Here is a 27,727-nt window from a genome sequence, read left to right as displayed (position 1 = left end):
TTTAAGTCTGATTCTAGCAAGCTTCGGCTGCCTGATGCAGAAGCAGAGAAAGCTGATATTTATGTATTTCAGGACTGGTTTTTAGTCACATGTATGTGACCAGAAGAGGGGAACAAGGGAGTCAAAAGTGTTTGCTAAAGAGAGATTATTATTATGGAGCTATGCTGGACAGAGAGGGGAAGAAAGAAGGAAGGAGTAGGGGATAGAGACACAGCGGCAGGACCCATGGCTTGGAGGTCTTCACAAAATCCCAGTAAATACAGAGACTTTGTGAGCAAGCTGGCTGACTTGAGAGCGGGTTGTGACTGGAGAGCTGGACATCAGAATTAGTGACGTAGAAGATGGAGCTTTTCTGACCATAAGGCTCAGCATAAGCCTTGGTTGGGGGTGGGGGCTGGGGGGGAGGGTTGCAGAGGTAAGGGAAAAGGATGCCTTAGATGAGGAAGACCAGGAGAAAGCAGAGAGTTAGATGGATGCTAACACTTCCACGAATGGTGACTGGCTGGGGAACAGATAGGAGGACAGTAAGCCTGGTATTAAGTCCTTGAAAAATGGGGTAAACTGAGGTCTGTGGATGATAGCACCAATGTATTTGTAGAACACAAGCCTTCAAAGGCCTGGGAGCTTCTGAGAGAAGGAGAAATGGTCTGAAAAGCAAGGACACTGATATCACTTCCCAACATGGGAGAAATGGGCAAGAGGTGGGAGAAAATGAAACAGCCCCACCAGAAAAGGGTAGGGAAAAGCAGTGCCCACAACACAGCCAGGATTCACTGTGAGAGTGGGTCTCATCCCTGCCTACACACTACACTCATCCAGGAAGCTTTAACAAAATCCCTGTCCAGGTCCCATCCCAGCCTGATAAATCACAAGCTCTGGACCCTGGGAATCTGTGTCATTTAAAGGCTACGCAGTAAGTCTAATGTGCAAATGGACTTCAAAACCACTGATTTAAGACAAAGAGGTGAAGGGAATTTTGGTGAAGGGACTGTAGAACCAGAAAGCTTTTCTATTATGATTGTTAACCACCTGACTGTACAAACGGCACTCCCCAGCCGTCACCCAGGCCCCCATACCCACAAGGAATGGAGTGGTAGGTGTGCGCACCAGCAGATGCTGCTGCCCAAGTGGACTACTCCTTTACTATCTTATAGCAGAGATTCTGATAGCTTGATGTGGTCTTTAAAAGGATCCTGGACAAATCTACCTTTTTAAATAATCTTCCTGCATCCTTTTTCCTTGCGGTGTGGGAAAAGGCAGACGCTGTCGTAGAAGCAGTCCTCTTACTGAAGAGGACTGGTTACGGGTAGCTCCCAGCCCTGACACAAAGCCAGAGACATCTCTGTGTCTCCATCTGACTCCCGGAGGACAATGACAAGGACAAGGATGCCAGTTAGCCTTCTAGGGCAGTGTGTGCCAGGCCCAAGACTTGTGGTTTACACTCACCAGCTCATCTAATCCACACAACCCCTGGGAAGTGAGCAGTACAGGCATCCCCATTTACAGGTGAGTCCCCTGAGGCTCCAGGGGGTCATCGCCCAAGGTCACCAGCGAGCCAGTTAGGGCACCGCAGCAGGCCTCCAGAGACCAAGGCCTTCTGCCCTTTATCTCCATCTTCCGCCCCTTGTCTCCATCTAGTTCCCTCTGCGGTACTTGAACTCCATTGTCTTTCTTTCCCTGAAGAGACAAGATAGATGGCTGACTTCAGAGGCTTTGGAGGGGCAGCAGCTCACAGAAAAGTGCACGCAGGCCTCACAAGTAAATCTGAGGCTCACAAGGGGATATTACCCACGCGGCTTCAGGGTGTGTGTGTGCTGGGGGGGCCTCCCCCACCGTTGCTCCCCAGAGGAGAACTTCAGGAGGCACACAACCGGCTTTTTCTTCCAATTCCAACAGCATCTCTCCCCTGGCAGGTGGAAATGTAATCTCACCTGGTCAGGACAAAAGGCCCCCCAAGTGGACGATGAGACTTCACCTAGCAATTGCCAGGACGATTCTGGGTGGGATTTCTTGGCCATGCAAAAGTTAACTCAATCTTTTTCTTCTTGAATTCTTTAATTTTCAATTAGGTAAACTTAATCTCTCGCTCCTTGGCTCAGCGTTACTGCAAATTAAACATGCAAGTATTAATAATGAAAATAATTTCCCTTTAAAAACATATCCTCAAACTCGTTGTGGGGCATTTCCAATATATCCATAAAGCAAACAAGACAGCTTAATTGTTTGTTTCTCCAAGGGAAGAAGCTAAACCCGGAATTAATTTGGTTCAGCCTGTGAAACAATTCGTTTGCTCTGCCTAATTCTGCCAATTAAAGAACTTTTCCCAGACACAATTAGCATGTAAATAAGAGGCAGAGAGCGAAGAAGGGGACTTGGCGACCCAGGAAGGGTGGAGGTGCCGGACGAAAACCATGGGGACCTCTGGGCCCGACTTCCAGGCGGCAGGACCGCGCGGGGGTGCACAGACGAGCTCCGGGACCCGGCTAGCTCTGGCTCTGCCGTCAGCAGGGCGTTAAATAGCACGGCCTGGGATCGAACGGTCGCGGTCCGCCAGCCCCTTCTCCCGGCCCAACCGGACTGGAGAGGGCCCAGAGCCGGCCTCCACCTGTGCTGCTGAAACCGGCAGCACCTGCCTACCTCCACGCCCGAGACCCCTCCCCAGGCGGATCCGCTTGCGGCGAAGACTGCGCGCGCACCGAGGGCCGCGCCCCGCCCCCCATGTGTGGCGGCCTTTGCCTGGGATAGGTGCAGAGAGCGGCCCCTGCTGGTAGCTCTGGCGAGCAGCCGGGACACTGACTTCCCCTTAAAAATTCTCGCCACTTTTTTTTCCAGGTGGTTTGTGCGGAGGGTGTATATATATATATATATATATATACACACATATATATATGTCTTGTGTGCATTTATTCTTCGTAAGCCCTCACGAACAGATGTCTGTACGTAAATTGTGTTCCCGCAAGGAACTGCAAAAAAGGGAACGCGCATTTATCAGAGCCGTAGTAGCCCCAGTTGGGGAACAGGTACAGTTAGTATCTAATGGATTTATTTGACGGCACTCGGCCTGAAGGGCGACAAAGACCCTTCTCTCCCTCCCAGTGCTTTTCTGGGTGTCTCCAACAGTAGTGAATATTGCTTCGAGAACTGCTTGGTCTTCCAGTGTTACTTTCTTTAAACGCTGTGGCTGCGGCCGGCACCATCTGCGAAGCCCACTGGGGAGCCGCGATCACCGCGCGCAGTTGCTTGCGGGACGAGCGGGCGCAGCGGGCGAGTGGGGAGAACATGGTGTGGCCTGACCAGTTGGCACAAGCCTGTAAAGTGGAAGGCTGGAGCGTTGAACCGGCGGTGGAAGGCCTGCCATTCTCGTGTGATCCTAACAATAGCGCCTTGGAAGAAGTTGCGATTTACTTCCATGAAGCTATTGCATTCTCATGGGAATTGTTGTCATCTTATTTCTTAAGTTTATTTACTTCTAAGAACAGTCTACACACTTCTTAGTTTTAAAACAGACCGTCATTGTTGTTAGCGCCGTTCTTAGTGCCATAATTTCCGTGCTCATTTAACAGGCTTTATTAACGTGCTGTGTGTGCGTTAACAAATAAGCTGTGTTCGTCTTCGAAGAGTGTTTTTAACCGCACCCGCTTTCATCCAATTCATCTGGGTGCGTCGGGCGTACATCACTTCTGGAACCTACTTCCATGATACAGTAATCAGAATTAGAAAAGGCTGGCCGTTCACTTACCCTGGTCCTTTAAAACTTTTCCATTTAAGAAAATCGATGAACAAATCCTTTCTTGTAACTCGCTCCTGCATTACGTCTATTTTTATTTATTTTTCTAATTTGGCAGGGCTCAGCAGTGCTGTCCGGGTTTTTTCTCTTTTTTTTCCCTTGCTTGAGCAGATGCGGGGGCGGGGTAGGCAAGGGGCTGGGCTCCCTCCCGAGGCGCCCCCGCTGGGACCTCGGCCGCGAGCGCGGCGGGGCTGGGGTAGTGGCAGGAAGCTGCGCGGGCCAGTGGCTCCAAGACTCCACCTGCAGCCACACCGCCAGGTTCTCCGCCTCACCGCCTCGCTCACCCGCATTCACACATACACTCCGCAGCTCTCCTGTGGGTCGGAGAAGACGCAGCCAAAGGAGGCGGGGTTGCAGGAGGCGAGTCCGCTCTGCGCAATCCAGTCCGGGACTTGGCTCCGTCCGGGAGCGGCGGCCTCTCCGGTGACAGAGGAGTAGTGAGCGGCACGGGGTGAGGTTGCAGCCAACTCCGCTCCCCGCGCACTCGGCTGCCCAGGCGCTCGGGACTCAGCAGCGGCGCTTCTCCGCGGGGCCGCCCGCCCGCGATGCCCGCTTAGGAGCGGCGGCAGCGGCCAGCTTCGCCAGGCCCGTGGCGCAGCGCTCCCGGTCGCAGAGCGGGGCTGGAGTGTGCACCCCTGCCCCTGCCCCAGACCCCACCCCGCCCCCCATCCAGAAATGACTTGTTAATCGGCGCAGACACCACCGGAGGGACTCACCGGAGTGGAATCCAAGTGGAATTTGGATGTGGAGAGGAGTTTCTTGAACATTTACTCCTTCAGTGTTGGTTTTTTTCCTTCTTTCCTTTCTCTTCTCCCCTTCTCCGTCTGTCATTGGAGATGAACACAGCGCGTTTGCATCCCAGAAAGTAGTCGCCGCGACTGTTGCCCCCAAAGAGACAAGCACACATGTAGGAATGACAAAGGCTTGCGAAGCAGAGAGCGCAGCTCGCGGCCCGGAGAGCTCTCCTCGATAATGGATTACTAAATGGGATACACGCCGTTCAGCCTGCTCCAAGCCCCGGCCGACTGCCTGTCGATGCACCGAAAAGGTATGGCTGGGGTGCCCCCGTGCGCCCCACCTCCCGGGCGTCTCGGCTCCAGCCTGCGGGTCCCCGGGCCGCGACCGGCACGCGCTGTGGGCTTTGTGGTGCCTGCGTTTTATTTTGTCTCGTGTCTCTGTCTCCCAGAGCGTTGTCCGGCCCTGGGGGAGCAGAAGCCCTGCCCGCCTGTCCTCTCCGCCCTGCGCCCCAGAGACCGCCGGGCTCCGCGTTGCGAGCCTCCCCACCCGCGCCGAGCACACGCCCGGCGCCACCCCGGGACCGCCACCGCGCCGATGCTGTCTGGCCCCAGGATGCGTGTGCGGCACGCAGGGCTAGTCCTCACTTTCGGGCCAGCAGGGAGCAGACAGGACCCGAGAGGTCGGGAATCTCGGAAGCTCCCTGTCCTGGCGCGAAGGCAAGGAGGGGTTATGCCCTCGAGGGCTGGAGGAGGTTGGGTAGAAGAACGCTGTTTTCGCCCAGCACCAGGTTTGGGTTCTGGGGTAGGAGAAGAGGTTCGGCAGAGACGGTGGGGAAGCGAAGGGAATCTTTTGTTGTCCGCGCGGGGTCTGGGCTGGGCTCTGGGAGTGCGGGAAACTTGTAATGGCCCTGGCACCCGCGCGCGCTGCCACTTGGTGACAGCCTGGCTCCCGAGGCCGCTGGCATCAGAGGTTCCGGGCTTTGTTTGCTCGTACGAATGCCCAGGAGTGGCCGCCTCCCAGTGTGGCTCGGTGCCCCCGCCCTAGGTCCTGTACCCCGTCGCCGCTCTCCCTCGGGTGGCGAAGACGGTATCCGTCGCGGCTGCGCCCCCCCACCCCAAGCACAGAGCCCTCCAGGCCGGGGCTGGCGCCCGCTGCGCCCTCCTCCCACATCTGCGAGGCCCCTCTTTGGAAAGGTAGTGTCCCGGGAGGGGGAAGGGAGGGAGGAGCTGGCGAGAGAGAGCCCAGTGCTTGTCACCCAGACCAGGGCTCTGACCCGGCCCCAGGTTCTGTGTGTCCGAGCTACTCGCTGCATCCTAGAACGCTGCCTCGTGGGCAGCGGGGCGCTCGGGAGCCCGGCCGACAGTGCCCACGCCCGCTGAGTGTCCCTGCTGGGTTGGAAGTGCGTCCTCTCCAGATTCTCTTTCTCCCCGGCTCCCCACTGTGGTGCACAGTGCAAAGCAGGATCCTGACGTCCGCTCCCTCTTCCCACGACCCGAGCGGTACAGGGGGAGCCAGGGAGCAGTCCGGGACTTGTGGGTGTCGGGAAAGGAAACAGGACTCCTCTGTCTTTCCCGCTTCCTCACCGCCCCTCTGCCCAGCGCCTCCTCCTTTTCCAGCACAGGGTCACTGGACCAGGCGCTTCTGGAAAGTTTCTCTGAAAGCCAGGGGCGGCGGGCGCGGCAGGATTGAGCTCAACGTGTGCGGCTCGCGGGAAGGAGAACCCCCGGGGAAGTGGGTGGGCAGCCCAGGATGCGAATGGGAGCTCGGTGCTGGCCCATCACACGGAGGCGTTGCCCGGGCCGCGGTCGGTTGGGTCGGCGTCGCGGCGCTGCGTTTGCTGGACCAGGCTCTCGAGCAGTCGAGGAAGGGGGGAGTGGCGGGAGGAAGAGGAAGTTAAGGGGCAGGACTCAGGAGGCTGGGGCCGCCACTGTGAACAGTGGCTGACGCGCGGGCGCGTGTGGACGCCGCCGGGGCTCGCTGGCTTTCAAGTACCAGCTCCAAGGGCGGCATCCCCAGCCGCCCGCGCCCTGCGTGCTGTTTTCTAACAGGCTGGGGTCCGGGAGGCGCGGAGCAGAGAGCCAGGTGTGTGGAGCGGGAAAGGAACCGCCTTCGTCACAGCCAAGGCCAGCACTTGCAGGGGCGGCCTCCGGCCTCTGCCGCAGTAGACAGCCCCACCAGCCGTTCGCGTTGGTCCTTGAGAGAAAGGTGGCTTGCTTAGCGAACGCGGTGGTCAGGCCCAGCCACAGTGGCACCGATCTCTGCTTCTGCTAGACGGAAATCATGTTGCTAAATGAATGTGATCTGTGAAAGATTTAAAATATAGGCACGCGCAAACGCGCGCGCGCGCGCGCACACACACACACACAGTTTCTCACACTTGTACGCACAAACAACTTTCTTTGCCTCAAATCTGAAAAGATGTTTAACCCAGTCGCAGTGTTCTGCCAATAGGTCTCAGGAAAGCTATTTAATGCCCCCCAGCGCTGGTTTTTAAGTCTTTCCCCAGTAGGAAGGTCGAGCGCCTTTACTTTGTCTGTTTTTAGCCCTGATAATCGGTCTTCTTTCTACATACATCTCGGGCATCAAGTCCACGGCCTGCCACTCTGATGGCAGGTGGAAGGTCGTTGGTTCCAGATACATGAATCCTTTGGGGTTTTTTTCCCAAAATTAAAGATGCCTGTGTTCAAATCTGAATGAAAATAACTTTTTACACCTTTATCAAGTGGCTACCAGAGGTCAAGTTTGCAAGCATTTGTATGGTTTTTTAATACCCTGTTTAGTCTGCATGGAGCAGTTTTATGTTTTGCAGTAAGCTTTGATTATACTCCAGGCACCAAAGTTAATTATTAACCAAACCTTAAATACAGTGGCAGAACCATGTCTCCAACAATTAACCTAAACTATCTGTTAAAAAAAATAATTACACTATTTGAATTTGGTTTACCCATGCATGTTTATATGGTAACTTTTATTTGAATCTTGACTCCCACTCTATTATTATCCTGGTTAGGACATTCTTAAATAAGGCACTTTGCAAACAAATCTGAATGCATTATTTTCAATGAACATCAAATTTAAAACCTCATTCCTATGTTTTGTCTTTTTTTCTAACTTGATATAAAGATGCATTCTAGTTCATGTTTCTTATTTACAATGTGTGGTGACAATCTTCCCAAAGTATTATGTTTTGCAATTATCACCCGTTATAGATGGGCTACATTTTCAGTAATGCATATAATCCACATAGATATTCAGCAGACACCCAAAATCACTGTCTCAGGAGCCATCTGAAGAATGTACTTATTGGATAAAACATCAACGTTTAAATAGGTTAAAAATCTATTAAGAACCAATGTAGAAATTCAAGTCAATGTGAATGAATAAAGGAATGACAGAAATGGTCACATGAGGGTCACATTTCTCTTAAGAGTGGACCTGTTTTTTTCCTACAGTGACAAAAAAAAAATCTGTCTGCAAGTTGTTACTCTAAAATGGCAATAAGTGCAACTCTTTATTTACACACACAGAGACACACAAACACACACCCCTCAAGTTCTTTCAAAGTCTAGTGAATGCTTTTCCCATCATTAAAAAATATAACATTTGCATTTTGTGTAGGCAGATAACATTGCCAAGTGTGTTGAATCAGGAGGATAGCCAGCATTGAGAACACTGTTATCTTCATTGAATAAAAATAAGACACCCAAATTAAGAACTTGTATTAAATTCAAAATAAATACTCATGCTTTAAAAGCAAATGGGTAATTGCTCTCCTTATGAAATGGAAGGAAATCACTGTTTTGAACAAGGAGGTAAGTCAGATACTTGACTACATGTACTTAGTGTTTCAGCTCTTTTCCAAGCAGGACAAAGAAGTGATGATTTGAGAAGTTTTTTTCGGAACTAGATTGCCAAGAGCTAATATATTCTCCCATTTTATTTGTTTGCAGAAAGGAATCACAGAACAAGCCAAACTAATTGCAAATGCTTTAATTAGGCATCTGCCATTTGCAGGAGTGTAAAGCCTAGGAAAGCCTGCGTGTAGCTCTGCACTTTCTTGCCCCCTTAGGTATAGACACTTTATTGGCCTACTCCCAGAGTGGATATTCCCTGGGTGTTCACACTTCCAGGGGAAGGTGGCGCCTGGAAGCATCCTGCTGTGCTCCCTTTAAGCCAGTGTGCCCCCATCTCTTAGGGGTGTCCAGAGCCAACTTGTCCCTGAGATATTTCTATTCTAGAGTGAATGCTTTTCTCATCAACTGAGCTGTTCTCTGCTGGCAACCACGTTTGCCTCTTGGGGATATGGTAAGGTAGGGAAGGGAGAGAGGCATTTAATCCCTTTGAAATGGGCAAATAAGATGTCAGACCACACAAACCTCAAGGGGAGAAGGGAGTACAGTTCTCAGCCTGGGACTACTACAGTATAGTACATACACAAGGGTATCTTGCTTTGTGAAACAGATGAGTTCTTGCAAAACTTTTTTATTAGAATAATTCTACTTAACACTGATGGAGAATGTCATATAAAACTACCAATACTCTGATGTTTCTGGAATAACTTCTTTAACCCAGACCTCTTTCCTAGATCTCCCAAATATTCAATGCCTACAGGTTAAATAGCTTCTCTTGGATCTAGCAGACATCTCAAACTTAGCATGTTCAAAACACCTAATTCATTTGTGTTCAAAACAAAACAAAAATTCCCCCAAATAGGCTTTTGATATCTTCTCCATCTTGGTAAGTGGCGATTCCATCCTTTGAGATGTTCTGGCCTAAAACCTTGAGAGTTATTCTTGATGCTTCTCTCCTCGTATTGGCATCCATTCCAGCTACAGGCTGTTGGTCCCACCCCAGAGTGCACGCAGCCTCCCTTCCAGGCCTACCATCACCTCTTAGCCCCCGCGCTGTCCTCTCCTGCTGGATCATTGTCCAGCCTCCCAACTAGTCTCCCTGCTTTGTTCTTGGCCCCCTAACGCCTTGTATTAACACAGCAGCCAAAGCTAACTTCTTTTAAAGCTAAGCCAGATCAGCTCACTTGTGCTCAGATACTTTCCCATCTTATTCCAGGAGAAGCCAGAGTCCCTCCTGTGGCCTTTCCAGCCCCACATAATCGGCCCTCGCGCCCACACCTCTCTGAGAGCCTCTCCTCCTCGGGGCTACATGAATATGCCAGGCCTGCTCCCTGCGGTCCCTCACGGGGTCTGTGCACTTGCTCTCTTGTGTCTTGGCACAGCTCTTTCCCCCAGAGAGCTGCAGCATATGCTCCTCGTGGCCTTTAGGTCGCTGCTCAAGTGTCACCGTCCCAGTGAAGCCCTTTCTGATCACCTTATTTATTACTTCACCCTTTTCCCCCAACACTTCCTACCCCCTCGCCCTGGCCTGTCTCATTTTTTTTTTTCTTAGCACTTTTCCCAGTCTGACAAACTGTATGTTGACCTCATTTATCTTCTGTTTCCCACTAAAACATAATGCCATGAGGAGAGACGTTTTTATGTTCTATTCCCTGCTGTATCTCCGGCACCCAAACCTGTGGCTGGCACATCATAGGCCCTTCATAACAAGCATTTGTTGGATGAATTAACTAATTAATAAAGACTGAGCCTTTGGCAAACAACCAGTCTTTATGGTATCTCCTTTGTCTGCTCATTTTTCTCTGTTTCCATCAAATGAGATACTTCCCTGCCTGGTGAAATGTGTGTGTATGTACGTGTGCATGTGTGTGACCCTGTCTTCTGTACACATAGGTGGTGTGTCTTCAGCACCATTAGTGGAGCATTTGCTGTAGATGGTTTTCTCAGTCTCTGTGATGGATGGGAGCCTGCTTATTCCCACACTCTCACCCAGTCCCCTTCTGCGGCCAAGAGCACACATCTGTAGGACACCTGGGTGAAGCTGGAGGGAATCTGAGTTAGGTGAAATCAGTTGCCAAGAAACAGAGCTAGAAAGACAGCCAGCACTTATGGAGATTGAGCTTTTGACCTTGGCCTCATTTGTTCTGCATTCTGACCACTGACCACAGAACCTTCTTGCTTTTTTTGGAGTAGTTTTTAAAATTGAACTTTCTAACAGGAAAAAATAGTATGTCCACTGACCTACATTTCTACCCTGTACTGGTACAAGAATGACTGTTGTTGAAGATCCTATACTTGGTTTCCATACCCTTACCACCTTGGACAAGCCATGTAACCTCTCTGAAGCTGCATTATTTAAAATACAAAACTGTAAATAGTAAACCTATTATGTTCCCTACCTTGAAAGGTTGCTGGGAGAATACTATCAAGTCATGGATGCAAATGTATTTGGTAGAATATGCAATGTACTTTGTAAATTTGAAGTTTGATGCTAACTCCACTCTCCCCACTCCAGACCCTAGGCCTAGCAGAGACCCCTACTTCACTGTCTTCTAATCATAAAACAAAGATTATACTCTGTTGACATCATTTCAGTGTAAACCACATTAGGAAATTAAATAAGACCTTAAAATTCATTGAAAATGCACAATCTATATACAGCATGGATAGCGACATCTTTAATCAGAATGCCAACTTCATCAAGTAAAGACTGCTTTCAGTGTGACCATTAACTGGGCAAGGTCATAGGAGTGACACTCTGCCAGGCAGTCTAAAAAAGAAGTAAGGGCATTGTTTTTTCTCAGTGTTCATGTCAGTGTAAGCATTAATGTAGAACAGACATGTCAGGGTGAACTGGGAGTACTAGGAGAGAAGTTTTGATCTTTGCTGTAACTTGAACGAGTGCATTAGATTTTCTGACATGAAATTTGTAAAGTGGAAGGACTGTCAGAGGGAAGGCAGTGGACAGCTCTGGGGGTAATACAGAGGTCACACCTCTCAGCCAGACACAACACACTTAAATTGGTGCCCCATTTTTTGCCATTTACAAATGGTGTGACTTTGAGCCAGTTACTTCTCTGCCTCAGTTTCCCTTTGTAAAATGCTAGTATGATGATAATGTTAATGGATGTTGAGAATAAATATGCTAGCATCTGTGAAAATCATAGCCTGAGGCCACACATTAAATGTAAGATGTTATGTCTATTTGGGTGACAGTAGTCATGGAGAGGGCTCTGGTGGGGAGAGCGCAACAGGAAATGGCCACGGGTCTGTAACACACAGAGATGATGCAAAGAAAGCAAACTTTGAACAGAAATGAGCATTCACACCATAAGCTGGCATGTCAAAGAGTCACATGCATGGGAAGAGCAGTCACCCTTTAACTAACTTTGGAAGTTGAAACATCACACTCATAACAAAAGAAGAAAAAAGCACCATACAAATAAAATAGCAGGCAGCACACGGCCTTACATCCAATAAAAGCCCAAAGACACGTCCAAAGACAGTTTGTCTGAAAAAAACGATAGTCTCCACTTCCTAACATGTTAAGAAGAAACACACACATTCTGCACTCACCGAAGAACCTGAGAGCAGCCACATTGGGAAGCTGAGGGCAGCCCGTTTATAACTGTCCGGGGATACTAACCCTAAGGACCATACCTGTCCTAGGAAAGAAGCCTGGCTGTGCATCAACTCCTCCAGGAGGCCGGGGCTGGGGCCTCTGCAAGAGGGGCTTTGTGGAGGCCACACACTTGCCAGGTCACTCTTCCCTGTACCTGGCGCTTCCCAGCCAGGGCTGGAGTCCATCTGGGGAAGCATGGCCCTCCACGCAGATGCAAGCCTCTACCTTCCTTACCAAAAGTGGGAAATAGACCCCCAAAGAGAGGGCATTTACCCTACTGACTGATAGACTGCTGCACCCCCTGAACTTCATTGCAAATCATAGGAATACAAGTTCTTTTCAGTGAGAAGAATCCGACTTCTAAAAGGCCCAGCAAAAGGGGCAATAAATTAGAATTATCACCGCAATTTCCTCCTCCCTGAAGGAGGAATAGGAAGCCTTCTGTGGCTTAGAATGACAGTTACGATCTGGGGAAAAAAACTGTTTCTCTCAAATTTTGTAAGTGGAAAGGGATCCAAAGAGAGTGAAATAAATCAACAATGCACCTGCCTCCAAGAACGAAGGGTCAGGTCCTTCAGAGCAGCAAGTATGATGACTGTTGCTTTGAAAGTATTGTGAGTAGTAGGTATTTCCCCCTACAGCCTACAGACCTGACTCAGCGCTTTCTAGTGGTTTCCAACTAACCTATAATTGCCATCTGTAGAAAATTAATTCAAAGAATCCACGCCAATTTAAAAAAATTAGCAAAAGAATCTCTAAGACTGATGCTGTTGACACCCCTCTCTTATCCCTTCTGCCCTCCCACGTGTTTAAGAACAAGCCTTTGGCCATGATTTGACTTGAAGCATTTATAGCACAGAACGCAATGAAAACATGACATTGGAAAATAAACATTGTAGGGACTGGGAGGAAGTAAAGAATATGTGAATAATGGTTTAATACTATATGAGAGTTTTGTAGAAAAACTTTCTGTGATGGATATGTTCTTCTTTCCTTTTTCCTATTCTTGAATCTTTTTTTAAGGAGAGCATCCAATCTTTTCATTAATATTGCAGCAACTCCAGCGATTCCCCAGCCCTCCTCCCCCAGACTCCTCCTGTCCTTGAATGAAGAAACTGAGAGAATACTGATAGAACTGGTGAATGCAAACCTTCCTTTCCTGAAAATGGAATGCTTTATGAAAAATTGCATTCCGCAAAAAACCCTCAAAAGAATCCAACAACTCTCTCTGCTCCTTTTCACCTCCGAGAGCCACATGACTTCATTCACATACTCTGGTGTTTGAATGCATTTGTTCTTCTGCCTCAAATACCCAGGTGGAAAACCGGTCTATTAAGCCTTTCATTATTCTGAAAACGTGAGCATCTGACTTACTAAGAACATTGTCATTTCTGCATAGTGAGTGATAAATAGAAACCAAATTGTTTACAGCATTCTAAACTGGAGTGTGTGCTGCCGAATGGCAGTTGGGTGGATTTGTATACAACGAATACTTGTTAATGGTTTTCGAGATGGATTCTGTACTAATTCTTCTCGCATCATGAATGATGGCCCTAGCTAGACACTGTCGCTGGGATCTTCATCTATTAATCATGGAGGCTGCTTTCTCATTCGGTTGCCATAGTTGCAGTGCCTCAGATAGTGCTGGGGAGCCTTGGGAAAGGCTTGAGATATACCAGGCTAGCAAGCCTCGCAGCTTTTTTGGCAGTTGTGGTGCTCTGAAAGGAGGACCGAATGCCGCTCCTCATGCCGTTCAGTGTTGGATTAAAAGAGGCAAACGCTGAGAGCGTCTCTCTGGACCTCGTTATGTGCACATGCAGCTGACATTTACTCCCGGATTTGCCTCTTGCTCAGTCTTGCTGGTAAAAAATTACAGTCCAGGGGCTGATGTCACTTTCATCTTTTGACAGGCAAGCGAAAGGGTGAGAACTCTTCGGTTAAGCCTATTCGTAAGTGTGCAGGTAAATGAGGGCATTCATGACTTTGCTCAAAATTTCAGCCTTATAATTGGGTTTTGGCTCTGCGGATTGCTAAATAAATAAAATGACCTCATGAGTGTTGCATGTTGTGCTTTGGTATGGCAATGTAAACATTTAGGGCTGCACTTGAGGTTTAAGCTTTATTTTTGTAGGTGTGACACACATTACTGAGGAGCTAGAGACCTTTTTTTACTGTGTTTTGCAACCGTAGCCCATAGGTCTACCTCTTTGTCAGCTCATATGTGTATAAGCTTTTTCTTCCTCTTTGAAACCATAGTGTTTTGCTATTTTGTTTTGAGGTTTGTGACTTCAGGGTTGTTGAGGAAAAGCTCTCCAATTGTGTGTATATTGGGCGACCTAGTCAAGAAAAGATCTGGAGGAGTGACTTTTTGCAAGAGGGATATACACATGCTCAGTGATTGATGTGCTTCGTGTGTGATATGGAGCACAGCTCTCCTTTGTTAGGTAAATCGGGCCGTGTGTAACAGACACACTGGTACACTTCTGGATGTTTTAGTTCCCATTTCTCAAGTGGACATTCAAGGACTCCCAGCAGTCTAAGCCAAGCCATTTAATTCCTTTGTAGATGAAACCATAAAATGAAACAATCTTACACTTGAAGCCAACAGCACTGAATTCAAGACATGCAAGACATCAATGAAAATCCAGGTGGATTCAAAATTCATTACAAATGGGCCTACTCTGAAAATTATTCACTTTTTTTTTTTAAACTAGAACATGACCAGTTTTTATTTCAGGGTGAGCTTTCAAAGCAGCCGTTTTAAATTTCCCCAGATCCAACCTGCCAAAATTTTTGTGTACGATCAACAAGCATTTTTTAATGCACGTGCCTATTGCGTTGATCCTTCCCTTACCCAACCACAGTAAATGATTGATTTTAGAGGCCAATAATTTGAAGTAAATTAAAAGGATAACATGGCCTTAATTGCTACTGGCTTCACCAGGCTTCTGGGCACCGGAATTCCTTGTGGAGAAACACTTAAAAGTGTCACAGCAGTTTTTGATCATGTGGTCTGGCTTAACCAGAGGCTGCAATTATCCCCCCAGCCCTCTCCACCTCCCCCTCAAATATCTCCGTGAAGCAAAGAAAGCATGCATTTGTAAATTTGGTATTATGGACCTCTGATTATTTGGTAGGGTAAGAAAATAGGTCCTGCTTGTTTTACAGTATTCTCATAAGTTAGTTGTTTAAAAAAAAAAGAGGCATGCACTTGGGGAGGGCAGTGGGGCTAATATTTCAGATCAGAAGCTGTTTGGTTGGAAGAAGAGTCTGTGACTTCAGTTTGCTGTCCTCTCCACAGGCACAAGATTCAGATGACTCTTTGGCCTCCGTGCAGACACAGTGTTGCACCCATAGCCTTAAGGAAGCAGTACTTTTGTGTGGATGTCAGTCAAATACAACATGAGCTTTAATTAACCTTAATGAATGATTTCTGATTGTAGGATTTTTTTTTCTATGCCTCCTGGACATCAATGCCTGGGAAGCTGTATTTTGGGGGAACATTTTTCAGACAGCAGTGACTTGAATGTACTTCCACTGTGTTGCCATGCAAACCACACTAGTTGTTATCCTATGAAAAATGTTATTCTGTATCATTTGCAGAATGGCCATGTGAAGAATGAAATATCCCTTGGGGTACAATAAGTGATGGAGAGTGCTCTGAATCTTTAGGGAAACCATTTTTCACTTTAAAGGAATTTACTTATCAAAATTGCTGCTATTTACTGGCTGCTCGCAGGATTCCAGGCCATTCCTTCCAAAGGTTGAATGGGACTTTGAGTGGTGCCCCAGTTCTTTCAAAGGAAAGCTACTGTATGCTAGGGGCACCAGACCCACTGGGGCAGACCCTCTGCCCCAAAGTACCCTTCACCCAGTGCTAGACATCATGACCAGGGAATGTTGTAGGCAATGAAGAGAAAGAGGCCTTATTTTTGGTTAAAAGTACTTTTTCTTGTGCTATGAGTTTTAGAACAGATACCAAGAAGCTGAATTATATTGTTAGTGTGCCCCTTACATTCAACTTTTAACTAGCGGGTCTAATAAAAGTTAGATATTCTATATTAATTCCAATTTATTCATTACATTTCTGTGCAAATAATCATTTGGTAGCTTATATGAAACTCAAGCAGCACACAACCCATCTAGTTAAGCATAATTTGTACTTAGGAATTATAAATGCTTACCTTTTACAATTGGGCTTACTGACTTTATAAGCACCTCAGAGAGAAATTACCTAAATTAAGTTGATTTGTAGTATATGCTGTGGTGTGATCCAGGGTAGTGATTACCTAAAATAATTTTCAAGGTGGTTGGCTCATGGCATGCAATGTGGTTTCACTTTTAGTGGGAATGAAGTCAACCCAGGATCCCCTGTGCCCAGCCAAGAGGAGAGCTGCCACTCTTGTCAAAAGTAGAAAGAACAGAGTAAGTTTCAGATGTAGCCAAGAGAAAACTTAGCAAACATCTTTTGGATACTTGTCTCTTTTAAAGAGATATTCAGAGGACAGGGAAAAATTTTCTGTTAAAAAAGTCAACTTTTATCTGCAAGGTGTTTCCTCTGATTTGTGATGAGGGGAAGTTCAACATGTTGAATATGCTGATTAATTCATTCTCGGGTTGGGGGGCAGTATACTGGAGGGTGGAGCTTCCACTTTCATAGTTTATCATGTCCAGAACACAAGACCTGTTAATATGGTGCAAACACATCCGTTCCCAAGAATGAAAAGGACAACATAATTGCCTTTGCTGTTAGAAAACAGCCACATCCAGCTCCCCAGCAGATCCTGCAACATGCCAGGTGTGCCAGAGGAGGCTTTGAAATGTTGTGAAAAGCTTGACATTAGCACATTGTTATTGAAATGCAAATTCTTCTGAGCAGAACTTGAAAAGATTTTAAGCGAAGGACTAGGACAGTATCTTTTCTTCCTTGTTGTGAACCATACCTAGTCTTAACTCCAGGGCTTGTTCCATTAAAAGTAATGATAATGCATGTGCTTATTTCATAGCTTCTCATTGCCTGTGTGTGAAGTGCAGACACACCTTCCTGGGAAGGCTGCTTGGTGGGGGAGGGTGGACTGGCCAGCACTGAAGTGCCAACACAGGACTGTTCTGCCTAGGAAGGAGTTTTGCTGAGTCCTATGTCAGATTTAGAAATCAGGCTTACTGATGATAATCAACATCACCAGTATCTAACAGCGTTATTATTAATAATAAAGGTCTTATTTATATAGTGCTTTTTTTTTCAAAGTGCATTTGTAAACACTGCCTCATATAGTGTCATTACAACCTGGGTTAGTCAGGGCAGGTATTATTATGCCCCAAAATATTAAAGATGAAATAACAGGTTTGAAGAGGTCAAATAATTTGCCGAAGTATACCTCTGGGAAGAGAAGGGCTTGGGACAAGGTCCCCCGCCTTCCGAATTCGGGTTTTGTACAAGCTCCTCTATGTCACTGCACATTTATTCAATACTTTAAAAATTCCAAAATACGATTATAGTCTTCCAACCATAGATGGTCTCACATGATGCCTGTTGTGTAGATTGAGTACCGACACAGACCTGCTTAGAAGTAGCTTTTCAAGGACACCACCGGAGGCTTCGGTGCAACTGGGGCTTAAATTCCTGCTGCTCAACAGAATCCATTTCAGTACATTGTCTTTGGAGGCTCTTAGGGTCTTGAGTCTGTCATCTAAAATATCAGTTGAAAAATAGACGATGTTTTTATTTGGGATTCTAGTCCTGTTTTATAGTAGGGATAAAAATAAACAGTAATGTAAGGATGGAAACTTTGACCCTTGTGCGGGGTTGAAGTGGAGGGACAGGAAGCTGAACCAGATATTCTGGCAGGAATGTCCTCCTGGAGCTCGTAAGCTGTACCTATAAGACAGAAACAAGTTTTTAGCAGGGAATAAAACAAACCTTGAAGCCCTTGCCTCTGACAAGTGGCTCTTGCCTCTGACAAAGGTCATTTTAGTCTCTAGTCCACACTACTACATTGGTGAAAGCAGGAGTTCAATTTAATCCAAGAAATTATTCTAGCAGCTATTCTAGGCAAGTTCTTTAATACTGCGGAGATGCAACGATAGCCTAGTTGAGAATTTACTGATGTGTCCCCACTCCACACCGGACACTGGGCCCACATTCTAGCAAGGAAGGAAGAGATATGAAAAATCACTCTACTGTAAGTTCTGACTATTGTCCCTCCCCAAAGCAGAGGGGTAAGGATGCTAAGAAGGCCAAGAGGGCAGCTCCAGCTCAGCCCAGCTGGGAGGTCAGGCAGGTCTTTGTGACAGAGGAAGTAGTTGAGGTGTGTCTAAAGAACAGATGAGATTCTAGTAGGTGGGAGGCCAGGGGAGGAAGAGCAGGGGGGCTCTGAGAAGGGCAGGGGCAAAGGCCCTGAGGCAGGGGAATGGAGGACTTGCTCCCAGAGCCGCCCAGCCTCCTCCTGGTGTGGCGATGTGGAAGAGGCTGAGGACAGGGATGGGAGCAGCCTGGGGAGGGCTCTGCCCTGCTGAAGAGGGGGCTTGGAGCCACAGGCAGCTGAAGCTTTTCAGCAAGGTGACATCATCAGATGCGTGTTTTAGAAATATAAATTTGCTAGCACTGTGAATGGAAGAAAGGAAACAGATTCTGGGTATGTTGGCAAGGCAGAGCTGTCAGGACTTAGGGACCAATTGGATGTGTGGGGTAAGGGAGTAGAAGGAATAAAATCTGGCTCCAAGATGTACATCTGGGGAACTGCGTGGCTAGTGGAGGCATTGGCCAAGAGAGGAACCCAGGTTTACAGAGAAAATAGCTAGTATTTAGCAACTCTCATAAAGGATACGTAATAGGCCAAACAGCAAAGCCTGGAACCTAGTCCCATTGTGCTCACACTCAGCTCTGTAAAATAAGTGCTAAAGACTTTAAAATTGAGAGTGTTTAAACTGTTGTATTTGGTCTGGCAGCTGGGACCACTTTCTCCAACATTAGGGAGGCTGATGCCATAATAGGAGGTGGATAATATGAGGGAGATGAAGCACCGACCAGCGCATCTGTAAGTACTGATCACAAAAGTACAGGAGGAGCAAATGCTAATGTAATGACTCACTCAGGTAAGAAGCAGGGCATATATGGAGCCACCTGTTTCCTATTTTTTTCATTCAGAACAATTCTGCTTTATGCAAGCTTTTGAATTCTGAAATCAGACATACATGCATTTGTCCCTACCTCCCCACCTCCCCAGCCTGCCTTGGGCATATTTATCTGAGTGTTTATCTCTTAAGTTGCCTTGTGCAACTGAAATTGCATTACAGATGATGTAATTCACAAAACACAAATAACACCTAACTTGTGTTGTTTATTTAACAAGACAGTGTTAGCAGACCGCAAGGCCTTGTTTTGCTGCATTGTGCTAAAACTGAACCCTGCTTATAGTGGAAGAAAGAACATGCTTAATAATATTTTATTTAGGAAGAAATGAATCTTCATTACATAGGTGATTCAGGTACCACAGGTTTCATTTTATAAACTTCAGATAAGTATTGATATAGTTGTCCAGAAGAATCCTATGCCTTTAATAGTTAAAAATAACTACTGTTTGCCTATGAAAGAGAATCCTGAAAAGGTGCATACTCTATATTTACCCTTCACATTGCATTTGTCTTTTAGCAGTTTCTAAATAAAACTTGTAACAGGAACGTTTTATTCTATAGTGAAATAAAGTTTTTCTTTATGTTTTAAAAAGCAGTTGAGTAACAGGTGAAACTACAGGATTAGAAACTTCAAGCATCTTCAGGGAGCTCTAACAAATTAAGTTTCTAGGAGGGACAAAACCTTTATGAAATTGTTTTGATGTCTTATTTTAAAGGCACATTCAAATTAAACATTAAGAAACAATTTGTTTTTTTTTTTTACAGTGGGACACCATATTTGATCTGGAGTCATAATACTGAGAAACTGCTATAGATTACTTACCTATTGTAATATGCCAAATAATTGCAGGATGTGGTATTATTCGTTTTAAGTTTAACTTGTAGGCTGCCCTCTAGTGTTGCTTAATCTCAACACATCCACTCTTGTTTAGATGGCATGAAAGATGAAACGCGCACTATCTTACCCATCTAGTCAACAGCTAATTCAGCCCACCTAGGCACTAACTCTAAATACAGTTTTAAGACGTTCATGACACCTGGCTTGAAAAGCTGTGAACAGATTTAAATTTGCCTATCACCAAAGCTCTCGATGCCAGAGAGGACAGTATTGCCTGGAAAAACACACCCACGACCGTGAATTGAATGTGAACTCCCAATATGAAGTCAAACACTGAAGAAGTTTTAGGTCTACTTTATGCAATTAATTTCACATGTTTCTTTTGTGTGTGTATGTAATGATAAAGTAAGCTGCCTAAATAAGCCTAAAAGATCCTCTCTAATAAGTTTAAATAAAATCTACAAGTGTCAAGAGAAAATGTCAGCCACCATCGGATGGGAGATGTTTAACCAGAAGGCCTCAAAGTTTATGGCGTACTTACCCCTCAGGAAAAAGTTCTCAAACTTCAATACATTATCCTATTTCAAACCTTTAGAGAGTCAGTCCAGCGCTTGATAGATTTTTCTCTGAATATGTCAAGGAGAGTTGCATGCAGTGCAGCCTAAACTGGCACTAAGTACTTTCTGACAGTAATGCCAACTCTGCCTTCTCTTGGATGAAGAGCAAGCATATGCCAGCGTCTGCAGTAAGTGGAGAGGGTCAGACTGGGTAGCTATTTTCTGCATGTATAACATTGGCATCCTCAGTGGGTTATCAAAGTAACATTACTGTGCTCACAGTACTGAAGCAAAGAAGGCCCAAATATCTCTGTCGATTTAATACCTGACTCAAAATCTATATACAAATACAAAAAAAAAAGTTTATTTTATACAACAAAACTTTAAGTTCTAGGTGGCATTAACTACTTTTACCAATAAACTGAAGATGTCAGACTGACTCATTGGCTTTAAACACTTGTTTTTCACAAAACTTAGAAGTTGAACCACTAAACAGCAAAGCGGATGGTGGAAAGTAAATCCCTCTTCTGACCCAGCCTCCACCCCTCCGTCCCTAAGGTGTAATGAGAAGGCAGAAAAGAAGTTGGATGATTAGAGAAGAAAAACAAAGGCCACACTAATCATTAGCTCTCAAGCAAACACAGGTTAATTCTGGCTTTATCCGTGCCAAGTATTTACTCCAATGGGGAGAACCTAATTCACAAAAATAAGGAAGTTGCTGGTCAGGACTTGGGCAACGTGCTAACAAATAAGAGCTTGGAGGCTGGCTACATCCGGAGATGCAAAATAGGAACTGCGGCCCCTCTCCGCCATGGCACGGAGGGTTGTGTTCATTGGTATTCACCCAAACTCGGACCATCTGACAGCTGTTTGGTGTTTCTTGTGAAATGGACTTGGGCTCTGGCCAGCTGCTAGTGGACAGATGTTCACAACACAAAACCTTCATCCAAATAGGTGCTAATTGGCACCCTCCTAATGATGTGAACAAACAAGGCAGGAATGGGCTGGACGGGCCTGTGACCGTCTCAGCACCCCAGCTGCCCTCGCGGGTTAGGAAGGATGCTTTGGTGGGCAGCTGAGCTTTCTTCATGCTCTGGGAGTTCTGGTCCCTGGGCTTCTTGACTTAAAACCTCCAAAAGGGATAGTTAGTGTTTGTTTTATGGGTATGTATGCTTAATGATTAAAACCTTTCAAGAACGTGGGCAAATCAGAGGTTGTCTGCCTTCACACATCTCCACCAAGGCAGGCAGGCCCTTGAGCACAGGATTTTCTCCACAAATTTGGTTTCTATGTGGTATTTTTTGAACAAATATACTTTGTAAAAATTATTGCATGTTACCTTCACGTGAACCCTTGAACAGAATGTGTGCACCTGATTTCAGAACTTTGAATTGTAATTGATTAGTAACAGCTGCAAAATAATTTTGTTCAAATATTTTAGTTAAAATGGAGCTTTAAAAAAACCTAAGCTGATGTAAACAGAGCGTTGCAGGGGCAAACCGGTTTGACGATGCCCCATCCCTAAGTAGGTGGGCTCCCTCCTACCTGTCAGGCTCCAATTCACTGTCCTTGATTTCAACAGTTTAAACTGTCTTTTTAGTGCCTGGGGCCTTTTTTGAGTAGGAATTCTCTCCCCTCTCTTTTTCTCTCGAATTTTGCAAGTTGAGAACAAATTCTTAACTCCTGGCTTATTACTAATAGAATCTGCTACCCATCTAGAGACTGACAGTTTTTTTTCTAAGGCGGGATGTAGCTGTAGAATGAACGATGTGTAGAGTGTAGTATCCCTACTGATGTTACCAGTAACTCCTTCCCGCGGTCTCAGATCACAGGCAGATGGGGGCGCAGAAGAGAAGCCCTCCCTGATACTCTGCAGCCCACACTTCCCCCTGGTTAAAGCCTCCTTGTCCCACCCTTTCCAGAGATAAAGATCTAAGAATGATCCACCACTACCACCACCCAGATCTTTCTGAAACACCCCACCCAGGTAGAGGGCCTGGCCACATTTCACTATCATTTCTATAGTTACCTATCCAAAAAGGTGATAGACTCGGTTAAAGCTTGTTGACAGTGAGAGGATATTTAACTGCGGTGTTGACCCTGATTGAAAGTGGCTTGGATATTCCCCTGACATCATACTCTCAGATTTCTCTGGACCAGAAATATATTCCCTTCTTTCCATTCCCTAGCGTGGCACCTGCTCCCTTGCATGAAAGGCAGCTACAAGTAAAGGAGCTAGAATATGCCCAGCAGCCAGGGCTGGGTACTATTGAGTCCGTTGTGTGCTCCCAGCACTGTGGAGCCCAATCTCATTTTATAGCACAGTGTGTTCTAGGAATTCCACTTCATCAGTACAGCAGCCCTTCTCTAATGCTTTTCTATTTTCCTCTTTCTGCCACCGTCGCAGGAGCACCACACAGTCCTGCGGCAGGCAGTTATAATTCTCTTCTCTCCAAGGCTCGGCTCTCCCCCTTCGCAAGGGACCCCAAGGCGTCAGCTGCCATATTAAACAGACGCTAATGACACCAAGCATGATGGGCTGAAGCAGTCGACGCCACGGTGTGTTTAAGATTTAATCCTTTTGAGGGACTGAACCGGGAGTTCAGAGGTGGTCTCCCTACAGCGGTCACACTGACATGTATAAGAAATTTGGCTAAAATTATACTTGGTGAGTTTTTGAGTGCTTGAAGGTAAATGAGGTGACTGTATTTAAAGTGCAGACATTAAGGAAACTTTCCCTACCCAGTTACAAAAAGTAGGGCTGATACAAAGTTAAATAAGAAGATACAATGTATTTTCACATGTGTTATAGGTACTTATTTTTCCTCTATAGTTTTCAAAACAGTTTGCAAACAAGTAATACTGCCCTCGTTTCCCAAAAGGAGAGGCCTCCTTTGCTGACTCCCAGGCACTCACAGGAATGAGCGAGGGCTCTTGAGGGCACAGCCCACTCCTCCGGCACCCTCATCTGTTCAGGAAGATAGATGCTTTTTCTCCTGGAGACAGAATCTCCGTCATTGCTTATTTATCCCTATGCCCAATCCACATGAAATTTTACTGTTTTTTTTAAACTTTCTTGTTTACTTTGACAATGTCTGCATGAAATGTTTTCATTTTTGCAGCATCTGGCAACATTTGGCACCACTTATGGAATAATTTTCTATTGGATTTGTAAAACCATCCCTTTAATAACATTTCCTATAAGTGTATGTACAAGCGATTGTACAACTACTGTAAGTACAACTAATGGAGAGAGGCATCGCGAGTCCAATGTCCATTCACTTGCACATTCAGAGGCTGAGGCCCATGACCTGTTCTCCTGGTGGAGAGGATACAGCTGAACCCCACCCGAGGTGAGGCCTGCTCACCTTTCCCACTTTCTGGGCACTTACCTAACTTTCTCCAAGGCCTCATGCAGCTGTGCTGACAGATGGGGAAGAAAGTCATCCTAATGGGCCAACCTTGGCAGATTTTATTTCATACCAAATCATTCATTGAGCAGGGGGGGATGACTAAGTCATTAGCGTCATTAGTGCAAGGCTTTTCCGAGCTCTTCTGTAGGCACCATCCCATTTCAGTCTCACAACACACTGGGGCACTTATTTTTGCCCCAGTTTGGAAAAAGAGAAAAACATTCTCCTCTTGAAGAAAAAGAGAGTCAGTGTAAAGTGGTGTCCGTCCTTAGCATTTTGACCAACCGTTACGCTTTGTAATTTCCAACTTGGCAAACTAAAACATGTGGACAGGATGGTTGGCTACAAAATTCTTCTTGAAAAAGAAATGTGAACATTGGAGGGAGCCTTAGGCCACAGATACAGTGATCCTGCACATACGGGGCAATCTAAGAGTAGGAACAAAGAGCACCACTCACTTGCAGAGCTCCCTCCGGGTGAATCAGTAATTGTCTGACCTGTGGGTAGTGGCTGCGTGCCTACAGTTTTTGTTGTCACCATTTCTTCAGTGGGTATTTCTTCATGTAGGTGACTGAGTCAGGATCTATGCACAGGTACCTGCCACAGACCCTCAGGAGGGTCCTTGTGCCGAATATCAGGCGGGTACCTTTTAGAGCCCTACCCTAGCTGTCAGAGACTTGATGGCGCTCGATACTTTACATGGTCAGGCCAGACATTCTAATTCCTTAGTGGAGTTATTGACGTTGTTGTAGCACGTCTGAGTTTAATTGCAAACACGAAGCCGACAGAGCAAGCTTGTGATTACATCCTCTGAGAAACCTGTTATATTTGAGCTCAATAATCAGGTCAAAACTTAGAGGTGGGGGGGAGGGAAATGACTTCAGTAAATGAAACTACAAGCCCAAGAGGGGAGAGGCAGCATGGCAGTGGTCACCTGTGGAGAAGCCTGGGTTCAAAGTTGAAGTTAACCACTCACTAGCTGAGTGACCTCATACAAACTACTTAACCCTTAGCCCCCCTGTGTCTCAGTTTGCTTCTCTAGAACATGACATAGTCATAGTGTCTGCCTCATACGGTTGCTCTGAGGAAATGAGAATTACTAAGTTGCTTTAAAGGCCTGTTACATAGGAAACATTAGCTAAGTGCACTTATTTTTGCTCTTTGACTCCAAATTTTCTGTTCATATAAGCATGCTGATGAGGCATAAGCTGCAGAGAGAATGTGTGTGTGTGCAGGTGTGCATTCATGCACACTAGAGATGATCATGCTGAATCGATTCTACACTTGGATGGTAACACAGGCAAATTTGGCTTTTGCTGCCTACTCGATCCCTCTTGACACACTCTGTGCATCTAAAGCCCCTGCTCTGTCACTCCCGGCCACGACCTTCCTCCTTCAGAGTCTCCTGCCCTTGTTCCTCTTTGGTGATGGCCCGCATCTCACCTAAGTAACACTTAAATTCTGTAATGCCACTCAACTTTTGAGGTCCCTACGAAGAGAGACTGCACCCTAATCATCTTTGTGTTCAGGGTCACTTGTTGAATGTGATAATGGGTGCAAATATTTAAGAATGGAGATAACCCAAGACCTCTCCTGACAGTGTTAATTCCTATCCTCAGGGTGAGAATTTTAGGCATGAAAATAATCTGGTGAACTGGGTTGCTAAAGATCTACCTTATCAGAATCTCCAGAATATGTAGGAGTCAATAGTTCTCAGGTGACTGTGATGATAGTCAATTTTGGGAGCCTCTGATTTAATTAATCGTTCTGAGAATATGTTCCTAGAATCATGTGTGAGATGATCAGACAGCCACATTTTTCTCCCACACTTTTGGTGCAGACCACATGACGTCATGTCTGTTCTGGTGCAGTCAGATTCCCAGGTAAACCCAAGGCACTGTTCTTACTGTGAGATACAGAGATCCTGGGTGTGGGGGACAGTCTTCAGATCATAGGGCACAGAGGTGTCTGCTGGGCACATGCTGGCAGGGCCTTTGGAAGCTGGTCCCTGGAGGAAACCTCTCCTTCCGCATCACTTCTGCTTTTGCTATGATTCCCTAAGGCCAAACAAAGGCAAGCCTTCAAGCCTATGGAGCTCTGACATGGTGTTCTCTGCATCATTAGATATTAACTTCAGCTCTTTTAGAGTATTATTTCACAGACCTGGTTTCGAGTTCAAGAACTAATAAGTGGAGTAATGGTGTCAGGTAACCTCAGAAAGGATCAGTCTCTTGGTAATCTCCACTTTCTTAAAATGATCCAGACATGGCTGACAGTGTGAGATTTGTCACTAACCTTCTGTAGATACATTTATTTTGCTTTTAAAATAAAACCAAGAAGGCTCAGAAGTAGCCATAAAAGGAAATATTATGAAATTAATGAGGGATAGTCATAACACTTATATTTTAAAATAATGGCTTTAAATTCCTCTAAAAAACCAAACTCTTTAACCACCAACCCCTTTCCATTCAAACCCTAAAGGAACTTACCTTTCTATCTGTACAAGGTAAGGCATCATCACTGACTTAAGCATGATCTTAAGATACCCATTTAAAAGGACCATGAGCAGGGGAAGCAGTCGGAGCCCACTGAATTGACTATGTGCTGTCACCAGCCCCAGTGGCAGCTCTGGCCTTTGCAGAGAGGTTGCATGAATACTGGTTGAGTGTTCTGATTATTGTTCCCTATATTATTAAATGCCTGGAAAATTTATAATCTATACACAGTATGAGTGACATGGGGGAAAACTCTCTTGTGAATTTTGCATAAATGGTATACCGCATTCCTGTTGGTACTAGTCAGATACACATATGGCACATTCTGTTAACAATAATTAGATATTTATGCCTTGTTTAGAAGAGGAGTGCAATTTCTCACTTATTATAAATAAAACCATTTTTACTTCAGGTCTCCAGTTTCCTTCTCTATTTATATTTTGTTTTTCTGGGCAGTGTTGGCAGAGGTGAGAAGAAAATTAGCCTCCCTCACCCTCCAATCAGAGGACGGGCCACAGAGGGTCACTGGGGTGCCAGCTAGAGCTGTCCCCTTGTGGCTCCCCATCTTTTTCCTCCCCTTCTAAATGTCATGAAGGTTTCATGGCAGTCAATCATCTCCAGGAGATAAGCATAATCACCAGAATGCTTCTGCTGCTTATCTGTCTTCAGGCTTTAGCCTGAATTGTGTTCTAGTACCTGAGATCTCCATATACTATGGGATGGTACCAAACAGAATTAATCTCATTATTAAGGCTAACCTCTCAGAATCCAAGAGAAATTCTTATTTATTGATTCAGAACTCAAATGATTGAGGCTTATAAAGTAAACTCTTAGTAGGTCCTTGGCTATATTAAGGGAATTTAATATATGATTTTTTTCCCTGTAATTTTCAGGGACATCTAAGAGATAACTAACTTATCAGGTCCATTTTGTTATTTTCTTAAAATTTTTATTTTTATTTCTATTTTTATTTTTAGTTGATTCATCAAGAGCCCAAAAAGTGCTTATTTGGTCATCTCACCAGCTAACACCAAGAACCTTTAAATTAGTGGTTTTAGAATACGGTATCAACATGATCATACTTTTAGTTATTGTATACTTTTTTCTAGAAGTAAAAATTGTAGACAGAGAAGGCTGGGCCTGTCCCAATATTACTTTAGTCTCAGGGCAGCATTCATTTAAGAATAGTTTAAAATGTTTTGGGATAATGGCAAAACCCTTTTGGTTATCCTTCATGGTTTACAGAATGGAGTTGGGCAGAGCAGTCCTGTTTTAAGGTGAATTGAACCATA

The 27,727-nt window shown here is 45.7% G+C and overlaps 1 protein-coding gene across 3 annotated transcripts in view; it reads left to right on the top strand.

Moving 5' to 3' along the window:
• Window positions 1-3,970: 3,970 nt before the first annotated feature.
• SEMA6A (semaphorin 6A) overlaps window positions 3,971-27,727 on the top strand; it is a 121,034-nt gene continuing 97,277 nt past the window's right edge. For 2 of the 3 annotated variants that reach the window (XM_017642553.3, XM_017642551.3), the window contains exon 1: window positions 3,971-4,835. The gene's annotated coding sequence lies outside the window, so the exon portion shown is untranslated. The remainder of the gene's footprint in view (window positions 4,836-27,727) is intronic. The other variant, XM_017642552.3, reaches the window with a different exon arrangement.

Source organism: Manis javanica, chromosome 14 (assembly GCF_040802235.1).
Source record: "Manis javanica isolate MJ-LG chromosome 14, MJ_LKY, whole genome shotgun sequence".
Lineage (NCBI taxonomy): Eukaryota > Metazoa > Chordata > Mammalia > Pholidota > Manidae > Manis > Manis javanica.
The sequence above is the reverse complement of the archived record's forward strand: the minus strand, read 5'-3'. Positions and strand labels throughout refer to the sequence as shown.